Source organism: Pseudorca crassidens, chromosome 8 (genome assembly GCF_039906515.1).
Source record: "Pseudorca crassidens isolate mPseCra1 chromosome 8, mPseCra1.hap1, whole genome shotgun sequence".
In the NCBI taxonomy this organism is placed as follows: Eukaryota; Metazoa; Chordata; class Mammalia; order Artiodactyla; family Delphinidae; genus Pseudorca; species Pseudorca crassidens.
Window position 1 is genome coordinate 15977641 of NC_090303.1, and position 12714 is coordinate 15990354.

The 12714-nt window shown below is 42.1% G+C and overlaps 1 long non-coding RNA gene across 1 annotated transcript in view; it reads right to left on the reverse strand.

The window, feature by feature from the left end:
- LOC137228856 (uncharacterized) overlaps positions 1-12714 on the reverse strand; it is a 162752-nt gene that overhangs the window by 126910 nt on the left and 23128 nt on the right. Inside the window, exon 2 of the long non-coding RNA XR_010945381.1 lies at positions 4859-4951. This is a non-coding gene — a long non-coding RNA (uncharacterized lncRNA). The remainder of the gene's footprint in view (positions 1-4858; positions 4952-12714) is intronic.

Consider the following 12714-nt stretch of genomic DNA (forward strand, 5'->3'; position numbering starts at 1 on the left):
AACCAAACCTTCTCTCAATCTCAAATCATGTTGTAACCCATCACCATACTGTTGTGCCATATATCACTCTTTTCTTTCACAATCACACTTCTTGAAAGAGATACCTGTATTTTCTGTCTCCACTTTCTTAATTCCCAATCCTTCCTCAACCTATTCCAGGCTGAATGTTCTGGTCCCATGCTCTCCCCTCCCCCAGTCACTCCTCTGAACCAGCTCTGATAAGGGCAACAATGACTTCCCTGTCCTCAAACAGTGGACACTGTTCAGATCTTATCTTACGGCACAATTCAGCAGTCTTCTTGAATGCTATTAACCACTTGCAAATTCTTGCAACTCTTTTCCCCTTGCTGCAATGCTGCCACGTCCTCCTGCTTTCCCTTCCTGCTTCTTCTCAGCCTACTTTCTGGACTCATCTTCTATTCAGCCATTAGATCTGAAGCTTGCCAAGGCCCAGGACTTTTTTTCAATACACTCGTTCTGTCTAGGCATCTCCATCCAAGAGCATTAGTTTTAACTGCTATCTCTAAGCTATTTGTATCTTAGGCTCAGACACTTCCTTGAGGTCCAGATGCATATATCCAACAACCTATTTACATCATCCACTGGCACGTCACAAAGGCACTCCAGACACCTCACGTTCAAGACCAAACCCAGGCTCTTCCCCGAAACATCTGGTCTTCTGCCAGTGATCCCTGTTTCATGGATGCCTCACACATCTTTTACTGTCCAACTTCTGTCCCACCATAGAACCTTTGCACATCTCGACCTAGCTGCCTGCAATGCTCTTCCTTTTTCTCTTTCCTTTGGTAACTCCAGACATTCTTTATATGTCAAAGGTCTCTTCCTCAGAGAAATCTTCCATGTCCCATAAGTGTAGGTCAGCTTTCTATGATACATTCCTTTTCCTTGGAGCATTTGTCTAAATTTGAATGTTTGTGTTTATTAATTAGCATGGTTATTCAGTCAATCTCCAGGACTCCCACTGAACTCTTAAGTGTCTCCCCCACTGAACGACCCTTGTTATTGCTCCAGTGTGTCACTGGTGTCCAGTATAGTGAGCACACACTTGTGCAGCAGGCGCTCACTAATATTTGTTAAGACTCAGAGAACGGCCTTGTGGTTGCCAAGGGGGAGGGGAGGCATCTTTGCATCAGACTCCATTGTGGGAAGTCTATATACTTGCAAAAAATATACCACTATCCTTGCTCAGGTACCCCAAGCCATCTTAAAGCAGATCTTCTTGACTTTCACTCATGAAGGATCTCATTTCTTTTTCCCTAGAAGTAAGAACTCTGTGTACACCTAATCATCTTAGAAATGAATTCCTTTTATGTTTACTTGTAACATCAAAAAGCTACCGATTCATAAAAAGCAAAGTATGTCCCCCCCATTAAAAGCATCCTACTAAAATATGACAAATGAATTTATCTATGAAACAGACTTATGGACATAGAGAACAGACTTGTGGTTGCCAAGGGGGAAGTGGGGGGAGGGTTGGACTGGGAGTTTGGGATTAGCAGATGCAAACTATTATATATGGAATGGATAAACAACAAGGTCCTACTGTATAGCACAGGGGACTATATTCAGTATCCTATGATAAACCATAATGGAAAAGAAAATGAAAAAGAATGTGTATCTATATATATATATGTATGTATAATGAATCACTTTGCTGCACAGCAGAAATTAACACAGCATTGTAAGTCAACTATACTCCTATAAATTTAATTAAAAAATAACAATATGTTTAAAGTATGTGTGTATAGTCATAAATAAATGAACGATTAGCATGTAGTGGGATATAATTTACTCTCAATATAAGAGTTAAGTAATTTGGATTCTTGTTTTATTTTGAGCCTCTTTGGTTGTATGGTCAATGTCCAGAGAGCTGTGGATTTCAGTGCCATACTGGACACTCTGATGCACCTAGAACTGTCATAGCACTGCAGGCACTGGAGGATAAGATGCCAGGAGCCCACAGGAAGAATATTTAGAAAGTTGCTCCTGAAAAGGAACATCAAAAGCCTCTGTTGCCTTCCTCTCTTGCTAAAATCTGAAATTATATTATTGGATATGGGTTACTGTGGTAACAAGGAGACAGGGAGGTATTTGAGAAAAAGACATTACAATGCAGATAGGGGCTTCATCTGTATAAACTTTGGGTGAAAGTCCCTTCCTTTGAGATAAGCTTTAAATGTTATTATGTCTGCTCCTCTGAATATGGAGGACTTCATAAGGAACACAAGAATATTCTCACGTTTTTACAAGCAGGCTGATTTTTCTGTTTACCCATTCTCAGAGGAGCCCAGAAAGACCACAAAAGAGGCATCCTAGCAGTGGTAACAAAGGGGTATTAAAAGTCAAGGTCAGGAGGCTGCCAAAGTAAAGAATTCTACTTTGAGCAGAGAGAATAGGGAGCAAAACTCAGTGACAACCAAGGTAAGGGTAACAAACGTTTACATGGCACTGACCATGATCCCGGCACTTTTTTCCAAGGGTTTGATTTATATTAACTACTCTAACCCTCAACTCAATTTTAGGAAAGAAGTACTAATTTTATCCTAATTTTAGAGATGAGGAAACTAGAGCAGAATGGGCTGAGTACTTCCAAGATTATCAATGTCGTGCCATGGTTATGAACTTTTTCAACAGAAGATGCATTTAGACATGAAAAAAAGCATCCTGTACTCTATACAATGAATAAGTGATACTGGTGGGAGGAAACCTGCCACTAGGTCCAGAATTAAGATCAACTCGTAATGAGATGGTTGTTGACTTAGAACTGGGGGCCCGTAGTTTTTTGTAAATCTGCCTCCTTTGAAGGTTGCTTACTTCTTGGGTGAGTATATTCATCTGTCTATATCTTAACAATCTGCAGAGTCTTCTGAATACATTGAAGACAAACCAAATCCTTGCTGGCCTGCAGAATGAGACTGATGGACCCTTGCGGGACTGAACTTTTTTATCTGCAAAAATTGGGGTAGGTTGGGATCGGGGAGCATGGAGAGATCGTGGTCATAGGTCCCTGATCCTGACCATGTTGCTTGGATTCAAGGACCATTTGGGTCATCAGCTATGTGCGTCTCAGAAAACACGATACTACAGAAGACCATTCTCCTCTTTGTAAAGAAAGAGGACACAGAAAAAAGACATCCTCAGTTTAATCTAAGTCACTTACCAAGTGATGGAGAGATCCAAAATTGAAGCAGCTTGACAAGAGGCCAAAGTTCTGTGTTAGTGATAAAAGATATATACTCAGAAAATAGTGCCTTAGGGTCTGAAAGTTGGGGGACAAATGCTCCAGCCCCTAGAATCAGTAAATGATGGCTGTAAGGGTCCTATGGCGGCTCAGTAAACAAGATTCCAGAGATCCAGGTAAGAAATTCCCATGAAAACACTGGGGGACAACAGCAGGAATAATGTGCAAGTGGGGGGTCCCTCTGGAGGTTTGCAGCATCAGAGCCATTCCACTGTCCAAGCTTCCTGCGGAGCTGGGTCAGAGACCACTGGGAACAACTCACGAGGACAACGGTGGGGCTGCTGACTCACTTCCCTGGAATGCTGGATGCCTGAGCACCTGCAGGTCTTGCAACACACACTAGAGGGAGCTGTGAAGGTGGTGACCATGCCCAGGACAGATCCGAATGAGTTCTAAGGATTAGAACGTGCTAGAAAGGGAGACATACCCAAAGAAACCAGGAAAGATGAGAGTAGATAAAAGTGTCTTAAAAGTGGCAAGAGAATATGGGATGAGACAGCTAAAGTCAGCATTAGGGACATCATGTGGCAGGTGCAAAAATTATGTGAATTCCTCCTATTTCAGGGTGAACCCAGGTGAGGGAGTTCTCACAAGTCTTCATGGCTTCATATGAGAGCACATGGAGGTTAGTCCACAGGAGGGCATAAAATGAAACATGAATTAAACAAAGTTGTACCACATCCCCAAATGAGGAAATTTAATATCATGAAAATGTGAATGGTCCCATTAATATAGAAATGAGTGCAATCCAAATTAGAACCCTGGTGTGTGGGGTTTTCTCTTCTTTTGGATTAAATGAATTTAAAATTCGTATGGAAGAATAAATGTTCAAGAATAGTCAAGAAAATTTTGAAAAGGAAGGCTTTATACAATATTAAATCATGTGAAACCTCTGTAATAAAACCAGTATGATGTTAGCATAGGAAAAGGCGAAAAGACAAGTGGAACTATGTAGAATAGCATCCCCTAAAATAGATTGCAGTGCCTTGGGGAATTTAATATAGGAAAATATTTTATAATTCAGCAGGGAACAGTGTTTTAATTTAATGAATAATACTGGCAAAACTGGCTATGCATTGGGAAAGAATAAATTTGATTCCCGTCTCTCATATAAGAATAAATTCCAGATGGAGTAAAATCTTAAAGGTAAAGAATAACACAACACATTTTAAAAGAAAGTATAAGAGACCATACATGCAAGCTAGAGGTTGGCGAGACAGGAAAATCATGAGCTATCAATAATCAGTCTTATTTGATTTTACAAATGTTAAAACATTTTATAAGGTAAAATATAACAAATGTAAAACATTTATATTGTTTGTAGCATACAAACGATTGAGAAAAACATCTGTAACACCTAAAGCATAGGTTACATACAAACAACTCTAACAAATTATAATCACACCAAAAAAAGACGATGGAATAGAAAAATGGACAGAGATAAGACACAGGTCACAGAAAAGCAACTCCAAACGGCTTGTTATCAACAATAAAAGGCCTTTAAGCTTGCTAGTTGTCAGGGGAAAGCAGATAAAATTATGAAGGATTACTGTACACAAATGATATTGACAAAAATTAAAAAGGAGCTTCACTTACTGTTGGCGTTTACCATCAGGAAAAGGGGTTGCTCCTGCACTGCTGATCCACTTGTGAATTGTTCAAATTTTTGTGAAGACAATCTAGCACAATCTGTTAAAAAAAAAAAAAAAATCTAACACCTGGAAAGCTAATCTTTAGGTATAAAAAGTAGCAATGCAAAAAGAAACATGTACTCATACTTGTTCCAGCATTCTTTGTAGTACTAAAACTCCTGGAAACAAAGTAAATACATATCAAGAAGGGAATGGTTATGTAGGTGGAGGCATAGCTGACCAAGGCATATCTTGTAGTTATGAAAGAATCAGGTAGAGCTACACTAGTTGACTTGGAGGAATTCCTGAAGCTGTTCAACTAGGAATGCAAGATGCAGAGGTGATATATATACATATAAATAAAATACAGTTCCATTTTTGTGAAAGTTAATGGCAAAAAAGGCCACTTGATTTTGTACATACGTATTGTGTATTTGTGTGGTTTACTTATATAAAAATATGTGTATGTTCATAAATATATGCACAGAAATATCATGAAAGGATGATCACTGAAAGGTCACTGTGGTCACTGCAGGACATGTGGTTTCTAAGTAACCCTGAGACAGGCTGGGACCTGGGACCCTTTACTGCAGTCCTTGCACCTGGACAAACATCTCCTCGAGCAAAAGAATATAAAAAGAAACTATAAGGGACTAAAAATAACTGCATGCACAGGCAGATGGGGCAAATTATCAACAAGATACAAAAAGGCCAAAACCCAGCTGCCACTTCTGAGGCGCCAGGAGCAAAAGCAGAGTACTGGGCATGATGCCTGCACACAGCACCACCCAGGGGGTGGGCAGACCACCTAAGCCACCTTCCAGCCCAACTCACCTACACATCCCTACTCTCACCTCAATTAAGGGACCAGCTCACTGCTCCCGCCTCAGGGCGTGAGCAAGGGCACCTGTTACTTGTTCTAGCTCCTTCGGGCTGCAGCATGAGTCCCAATTAAGCCTTGCCTAAATTCTTCCGCCGGCCTCTTATCAATTTCTATTGATTAAAGAACCTAAAGACGCTAGTCAGTAACAACCCTAGCGTCATTCAAATCTCAGGATGGGCCTCAGAACAGGGTGGCTAAGACGGGCTCCAGAACCAGATGGACTGGATCTGAAGTCCACCTCCGCTGCCTTTTAACTATGAAATTTAAGTAATGTCCTTGTGCCTCAGTTTCCTTATTGGTAAAACAGGTTTTCAGTGCCTAACTCACAGACTTGTTCAGAGAATAAAATGAGAAGTTAAAATATTTAAAGCACCTAGAACAGAGTTTGGCACTCAGTAAGCAGTATGTAAGTCCTTGCTAATGAAATATTCACACTGCTTTATTTTGTGGCAATGAGAAGGTATTATTTATGTAATCGGAAAAAATTTGAATGACATTAAAGGAACAAACCCAGGTAGAGTAGAATTTTCTGACTAAAAAAATTGTATGGTTTTCTAACTTCTTCCCTTCACTTTCTGTAAAAGAATGAGTGGAAAAAAAAAAATACCAGAACTTCTTTCTGGGTGGGAAGAAAGAAAGAGAAGAGAGGGTGGGAGAGAGGCAAGAAGGAAAGGAGGGAAAGAAGGAAAAGAGAAAGATGTATATGTGCCTCTGTGGAAGGGTCTCTGCAGTATAGTGATAGTGCCCAGTGCAGTGTATACAGTGGTCATCCGTGTAAGTCAAAATTAACATATGCGGAGAGTGATGTTGAGACAGGCTGGGACCTGGGACCCTTTAGTCCTTGCACCTGGACAAATCTCCTTGAACAACAGAATACAAAGAAGCTATAAGGGACTAAAATTAACTGTATGCATGCGCAGATGGAGGCAATTATGCCCAATAAGATACAAGAAGGCCATGAACCACTGCCACTTCTAGGATGCCGGAAGCAAAAACAGGGTACTGCGCACGATCCCTGCACACAGCACCCCCAAGGGGACGGGCCGACCACCTAAGCTGCCCCTCTGGCCCGACCCACCCATCCACCCCATTTGAGGAAACAGCCCGCCCCCTCCCTCCCCCACCCTTCCACCCACGCCCACCGGGAGCGAGCAAGGGCACCTGTTACTTGTTTTCACTCCCTTGTGCTGCAGCATGAGTTCCACTAAAGCCTCGCCTGAATTTCTCATCTGGCCTTTTAGCAATTTCCATTGATTAAAGACTCCCAAGAAATCTGACTCCATACGAGATGTTTCTTTCATGTTAATCTTTGTTTTCTTGGAGTTAAGAATGTTGCCTAGAGCCTGAAATATATAGGATAGCCTATTCTCAAGGCTCTGACCTTTAAGGGTGTAACACATTTCCATTCTTATAGAGGTAAAAAGCTGCACAACAGAGAGTAACATTTGTTTTGTTTGAAGTTTACAGGAACATCTGACCTGACCTTTCTGGACAAAGGATTCCTGCACCAAGAAGTCTGCAGCAACCAACCTGACCCCTCCCTCAACTTGCCTTTAAAAATGCTTTGCTGGGCTTCCCTGGTGGCGCAGTGGTTGAAAGTCCGCCTGCCGATGCAGGGGACGCGGGTTCCTGCCCCGGTCCCGGAAGATCCCACATGCCGCGGAGGGGCTGGGCCTGTGAGCCATGGCCGCTGAGCCTGCGCGTCCGGAGCCTGTGCTCCACAACGGGAGAGGCCACAACAGTGAGAGGCCCGCGTACCGCAAAAACAAAAAAACAACAAAAAACCCCACAATGCTTTGCAGAGGGCTTCCCTGCTGGCGCAGTGGTTGAGAGTCCACCTGCCGATGCAGGGGACGCGGGTTAGTGCCCCAGTCCGGGAAGATCCCACATGCCGCGGAGCGGCTGGGCCCGTGAGCCATGGCCGCTGAGCCTGCGCGTCCGGAGCCTGTGCTCAACGGGAGAGGCCCCAACAGTGAGAGGCCTCCCTACCACAAAAAAAAAAAAAAAAAAAGAAAAAAGAAAATGCTTTACTGAAACCCTTCAGGGATGGGGGCTTTGGGGGCACAAACCACTTGCCGCCTTACTTGGTCCTGCAATAAACCTTTCTCCGCTCCAAACTCCAGCGTTTCAGTCCAAACTCCAATGTTTCGGGCACACAAACCTGCATTCGCTAACATTCCCACAAAAACAGCGATTTAGCAACTATCCACAGACTAAAAGAGCTCTGGGAAAGCTCTGGAATACAAGTAAGAAGTTGCAGCAGCCCAGTGGAGCCCCAAAACAGAAGATGGCCACATAAAAGAGGGTAGGAATAATTTTACCTGTTGTCACTCCATCCCCTAAGTCAGCAAATCCCCTTGGACGTGAGTTCACTCCATGGAAGAAACGGGGAGGAGAACGCCGGTAGCTTTCACCACTGAGGACCCCAAAAGTCCTCACTGCTGCTGTGGACTCCCGCAGCCTCTGCCATTGCAAATCCCCGAAATCTTCACCAACTTGGACCACGGCTACGGAACTTCTCACAGTCCACAACACTGAGCGCCTCTGACGCCAGGATTCACCGCTCCGAGCCCTTATATGGGCTCCACTGCGCACGCCCACCCTGTATTTGGTGCACCTGGAACTGGCATCCCCACGTGACCTTGGACCCAGCACCAGACTCGCTGTGAGAGTGCATCTCACTGAACCAGTGAAACCGTTAACAGAAGCTGATAATTAATAGAAATGCTTGAACTTGTCTTATAGAACAACAGATAAGGGAACGGCCTGTTAAAACCCTTTTGCTTGTAAACTGCCTTCACTGATTAAGTTCGCTTTAGTTGTCTTTTTTCTTAAAGAGAGGAAAAATATCTTTCCTTACGTACCTTCTCAGCTTCACACAGCTCAGCTGTTTTACAGGAACGCTGAGTCAGCTGCTCCCTAGTGCGAGATGGCTGGGGGTTGGTTAGGACCAGCGACCCTAAAACTGGACCTGCGCACGTCCTGTGGATGTCCGAGGGCCAGAAAACCCCACCCTCAGATCAGGCTGAGCGCCTCCATCTTGAATCTGCACAAGCAGGTAACCTAGATGCACCTGCGCAGAACACCAATTGTCTCGCCTTTTTCCCTAACTCCAATCACCTTTCCCCACGCCTAAGACCATCCTACTTACCCCAACACTCTCGCCTTTGGGGGATGGATCTGAGACTTGTTCTCTTGTCTCTTCACTTTGTGAATGCTTTGTGAATAAACGTTTTCTTGGCAGTAAACTTCAGTGTATCAGCCTTTGGCTTGCTATGCATTGGGTAAACAGACCTGGTTTGGTAACACTAGGGCCCTGACATCCACACACAAGTGAAGGTCTTTCCCTGCCAGTCAATAAAGTCTGGAAGAAGTGACTAATTCCAATGTGAAGACACCAATGCAAGGCTACAAGGAAAACAAAAAATCAGGTAAACATAATGCCGTGAAAGGAAGAAAATACAGTTCCAGCAACTGACACAAGAGAAATGGAAATCTATGAGATCTTTGACAAAGAATTCAAAGAAATTGTTTTCAAGAAGTTCAGAGAGCTACAAGAGAACACAGACAATGCAATGAAATCAGAAAAATAATACATGTACCAAAAACAAATGACCCAAATAAAAATGGACTATGGACCCGAATAAACTTTTGTCCCAAGAAGACATACAAATGACCAACAAGTATATAAAAAGGTACTCAACATCACTAATCGTCAGGAAAATGCAAATCAAAACCACCAAGAGGTATCACCTGATACCTATTAGGAGGGCTATTATCAAAAAATCAAAAGATAGCAAGTGTTGGCAAAGATGTGAATTGTTGGGTGGCAATGTAAATTGCCACAGCCATTATGGAAAGCCGTATGAAGAGTCCTCAAAAAACGTTAGAAAATAGAACGATCATACTATAACAGCAGCCCCATTTTGGGGTTATAGCCAAAGGAAACAAAATCAGGACCTTAAAGAGATGATCTGCACTCCCATGTCTACTGCAGCATCATTCACAATAGCCAAGATAGGGAAATAACCTAAATGTCCATTGATGAATAAATAAAGAAAATGTGACACACACACACGCACTGAAATATTATTCGACCAGAGAAAAGAAGGAAATCCTGCCGTTTGTGACAACATGGATGAACCCTGAGGATATTATGCCAGGAGAAATGAACTAGACTCAGAAAGACGTGCTACCTGCTGTTTTTTGTTTTCTGGCCGGGCTGCACAGCTTCCAGAATCTTAGTTCCCTGAAACAGGGATGGAACCCAGGCCCATGGCAGTGAAAGCACAGAGACCTAACCATTGGACCTCCAGGGAATTCCCTACATGCTGCTTTTTATTTTAAAACAGGTTACTAAAAACATAAACTCGATAAAACCAGAGTTTGGAATTATGCTGTTGACAACGATGAACTCTCTTGCAGTAGACCAACCTGCTGAGAATGTGTAGGAAAGCTGAATAGAACTAAACATGCACATCCCCACACACCATTTGAAGGTATCAGAGAGCTACCAAGCCCATGAGGACTTGGGGAAGGTAAGAGTCCATAAATTGGGGAAGCGAGGTAGTTGAAACATATGGCGCCGTTTTTCACTCCCGGCTGCTAGCTGGGAGCTTTTACTGATTAAAAGGCAGCTGCAAGGCCAAGAAGTTGAGGAGAAAACCGTGGTTTACAGAGAGAGAGAGGCTGAATAGAACTTCTGGAAGTCTTGTGGAGTTTGATATAAAAATTGGAGTATAAGCCCACAAAGGAGGAAGTAATGTGGTAAACACCCTAAGCATTCAGTTGGGATCACAAAACGATAGATACTCCAAATTAAATGAATCATAAATCGCCCAGCCTTCACATAAAAAAAGGTTTGAATGAGTTTAATCTCTGTTGGGGTTAAGGAGATCTTCATTCCTCTAACTGCTCACTAAAAGCAAAAATATATTTTACTTGGAGGAAGATATCATCAAGATCCTGAGTTTATCTTTTTTTTCTAATATTTATTTATTTATATTCGTTGCACTGGGTCATTGTGGCATGTGGGCTCCTTAGCTGCAGCTCAAGGGCTCCTTAGTTGTGGCATGTGAACTCTTAGTTGTGGCATGCATGTGGGATCTAGTTTCCTGACTGGGGATCAAACCCGGGCGCCCTGCATTGGGAGCATGGCATCTTACTGCGCCACCAGGGAAGTCCCCTCAGCTTATCTTGATAATATATAACATACAACGTCTGATAGTCAATCAAAAATAACTTGGTATGCAAAAAGGAAGGAAGGAAGGAGAGAGGGAGAGGAAAAGAAAGAAAAGATGAAGAAAAAAATTATTTGACTGAAAAGGAAGAGAAAAAGGCAAAAAACACTTAGATGAAAAATTCAAATATTAGAGCTATCAGGTAACAACACTAAAATAGTTGTAACTAATATGCTCAAAGAAATTAAATGACAAGATGGTGAATTTCACCATATACTGGAATTTACCGAGAAGAATCAAATAGGAATTCCAAAACTGAAAGATATATAACTGAAATTAAGAGTTCATGGTTGGAGAAGTTTCACTTCTGATTAGGCTGTTGAAGTTATAAAACATCATTACTCCTGCTCAAACAACAACATATCAGGTAAACTAAAAAAAAAATCTTAATTTTAAAATGATATTAGAATGACACTGAAGAGCCGTGGAAACCATAAAGTCTAAGTGATCTGTACTGCAGAATATGGCAAGCTCTTGGCAAGGAGGGAATAACTGGCGGTCCGTTTTACATGTGGGCATAATTATCCTCTCTGGTAACATGGAGGTGCCACTCAAAAACGTCAAGAAAAAACTTGTTGGCACAGCTGTTGGGAATGTGCTAGAAGGCAGCCTTTGGTTGTTAAATTCAGTGAATGCCTCAACTACAGAAAGCCGACCCACCCAAAGCCACGCTTCTCTGAGGGTGGTCCGTATCTACTGCCTGATTGAGGCATTTTGCCTTAACACAGGAAAACTGTGACTGGCTATCTTATCCCGGGCCTCCTTGTGGGGCTGCCTGAGATTACTGGGTCTGTGTTGCAGCCTGACTGTCCTCTTTGCTTCTTTCCTCTCTCTTCCATAGATATGGATTCCTAATAAACATACTGTCCTTTAGACTCTGTCTCAGAGACTGCTGCCTGGAGAACTCCATCTGTAGACAGGTACTGCCAGGAATGGCCAAAAAAGTGAACACGGAAGTGGGGTTTTGGAGTTAGATTACTCTCTGCCCAGCTGCTACTGAAGACTTCATCACTGGTGAAAAGTGGAGCACACACAGTTGTTAAAAATTTCAGTAGTGATGAATGCACTAGCATGTAAAGAGAATGCACTAGACAAAGGTATCAGTCAGTATTTTAAAAGTATGGGGGAGGAAGGTACCTCAACCTATTAAAGGCCAAATAGGAAGATCCCATAGCTGGTATCATACTCAATGGTGAAAAACTGAAAGCTTTTCCTCTAAAATCAGGAACAAGTCAAGAATGCCCACTCTCACCACTTCTGTACAACATAGTACTGGAAGTCCCAGAGTAATTAGACAAGATAAAGAAATAAAAGACATCCAAATTGAAAAGGAAGAAGTAAAATTGTCTCTGTTTGCAAATGACATGATCTTATGTATAGAAAATCCAAAAGACTACATGAAAAATAGTATGGTACTGGCAAAAAGACTGTTAGAACTAATAAATGAACTCAGTAAAGTTGTATGATATAAGCTCAACATACAAAAATCAGTTGCATTTCTATGCACAATGAACTATCTGAAAAGGAAATAAGTAAAATAATCCCAATTACAATAGCACCAAAATGAATAAAATACTTAGGAATAAACTCAACCAAGGAGATGAAAGACTTGTACACGAAAAACTATATGACATTGATTAAAGAAATTAAAGAAGACACAAACAAATGGAAAGACATCCTATGCTCATGGATGAAAAG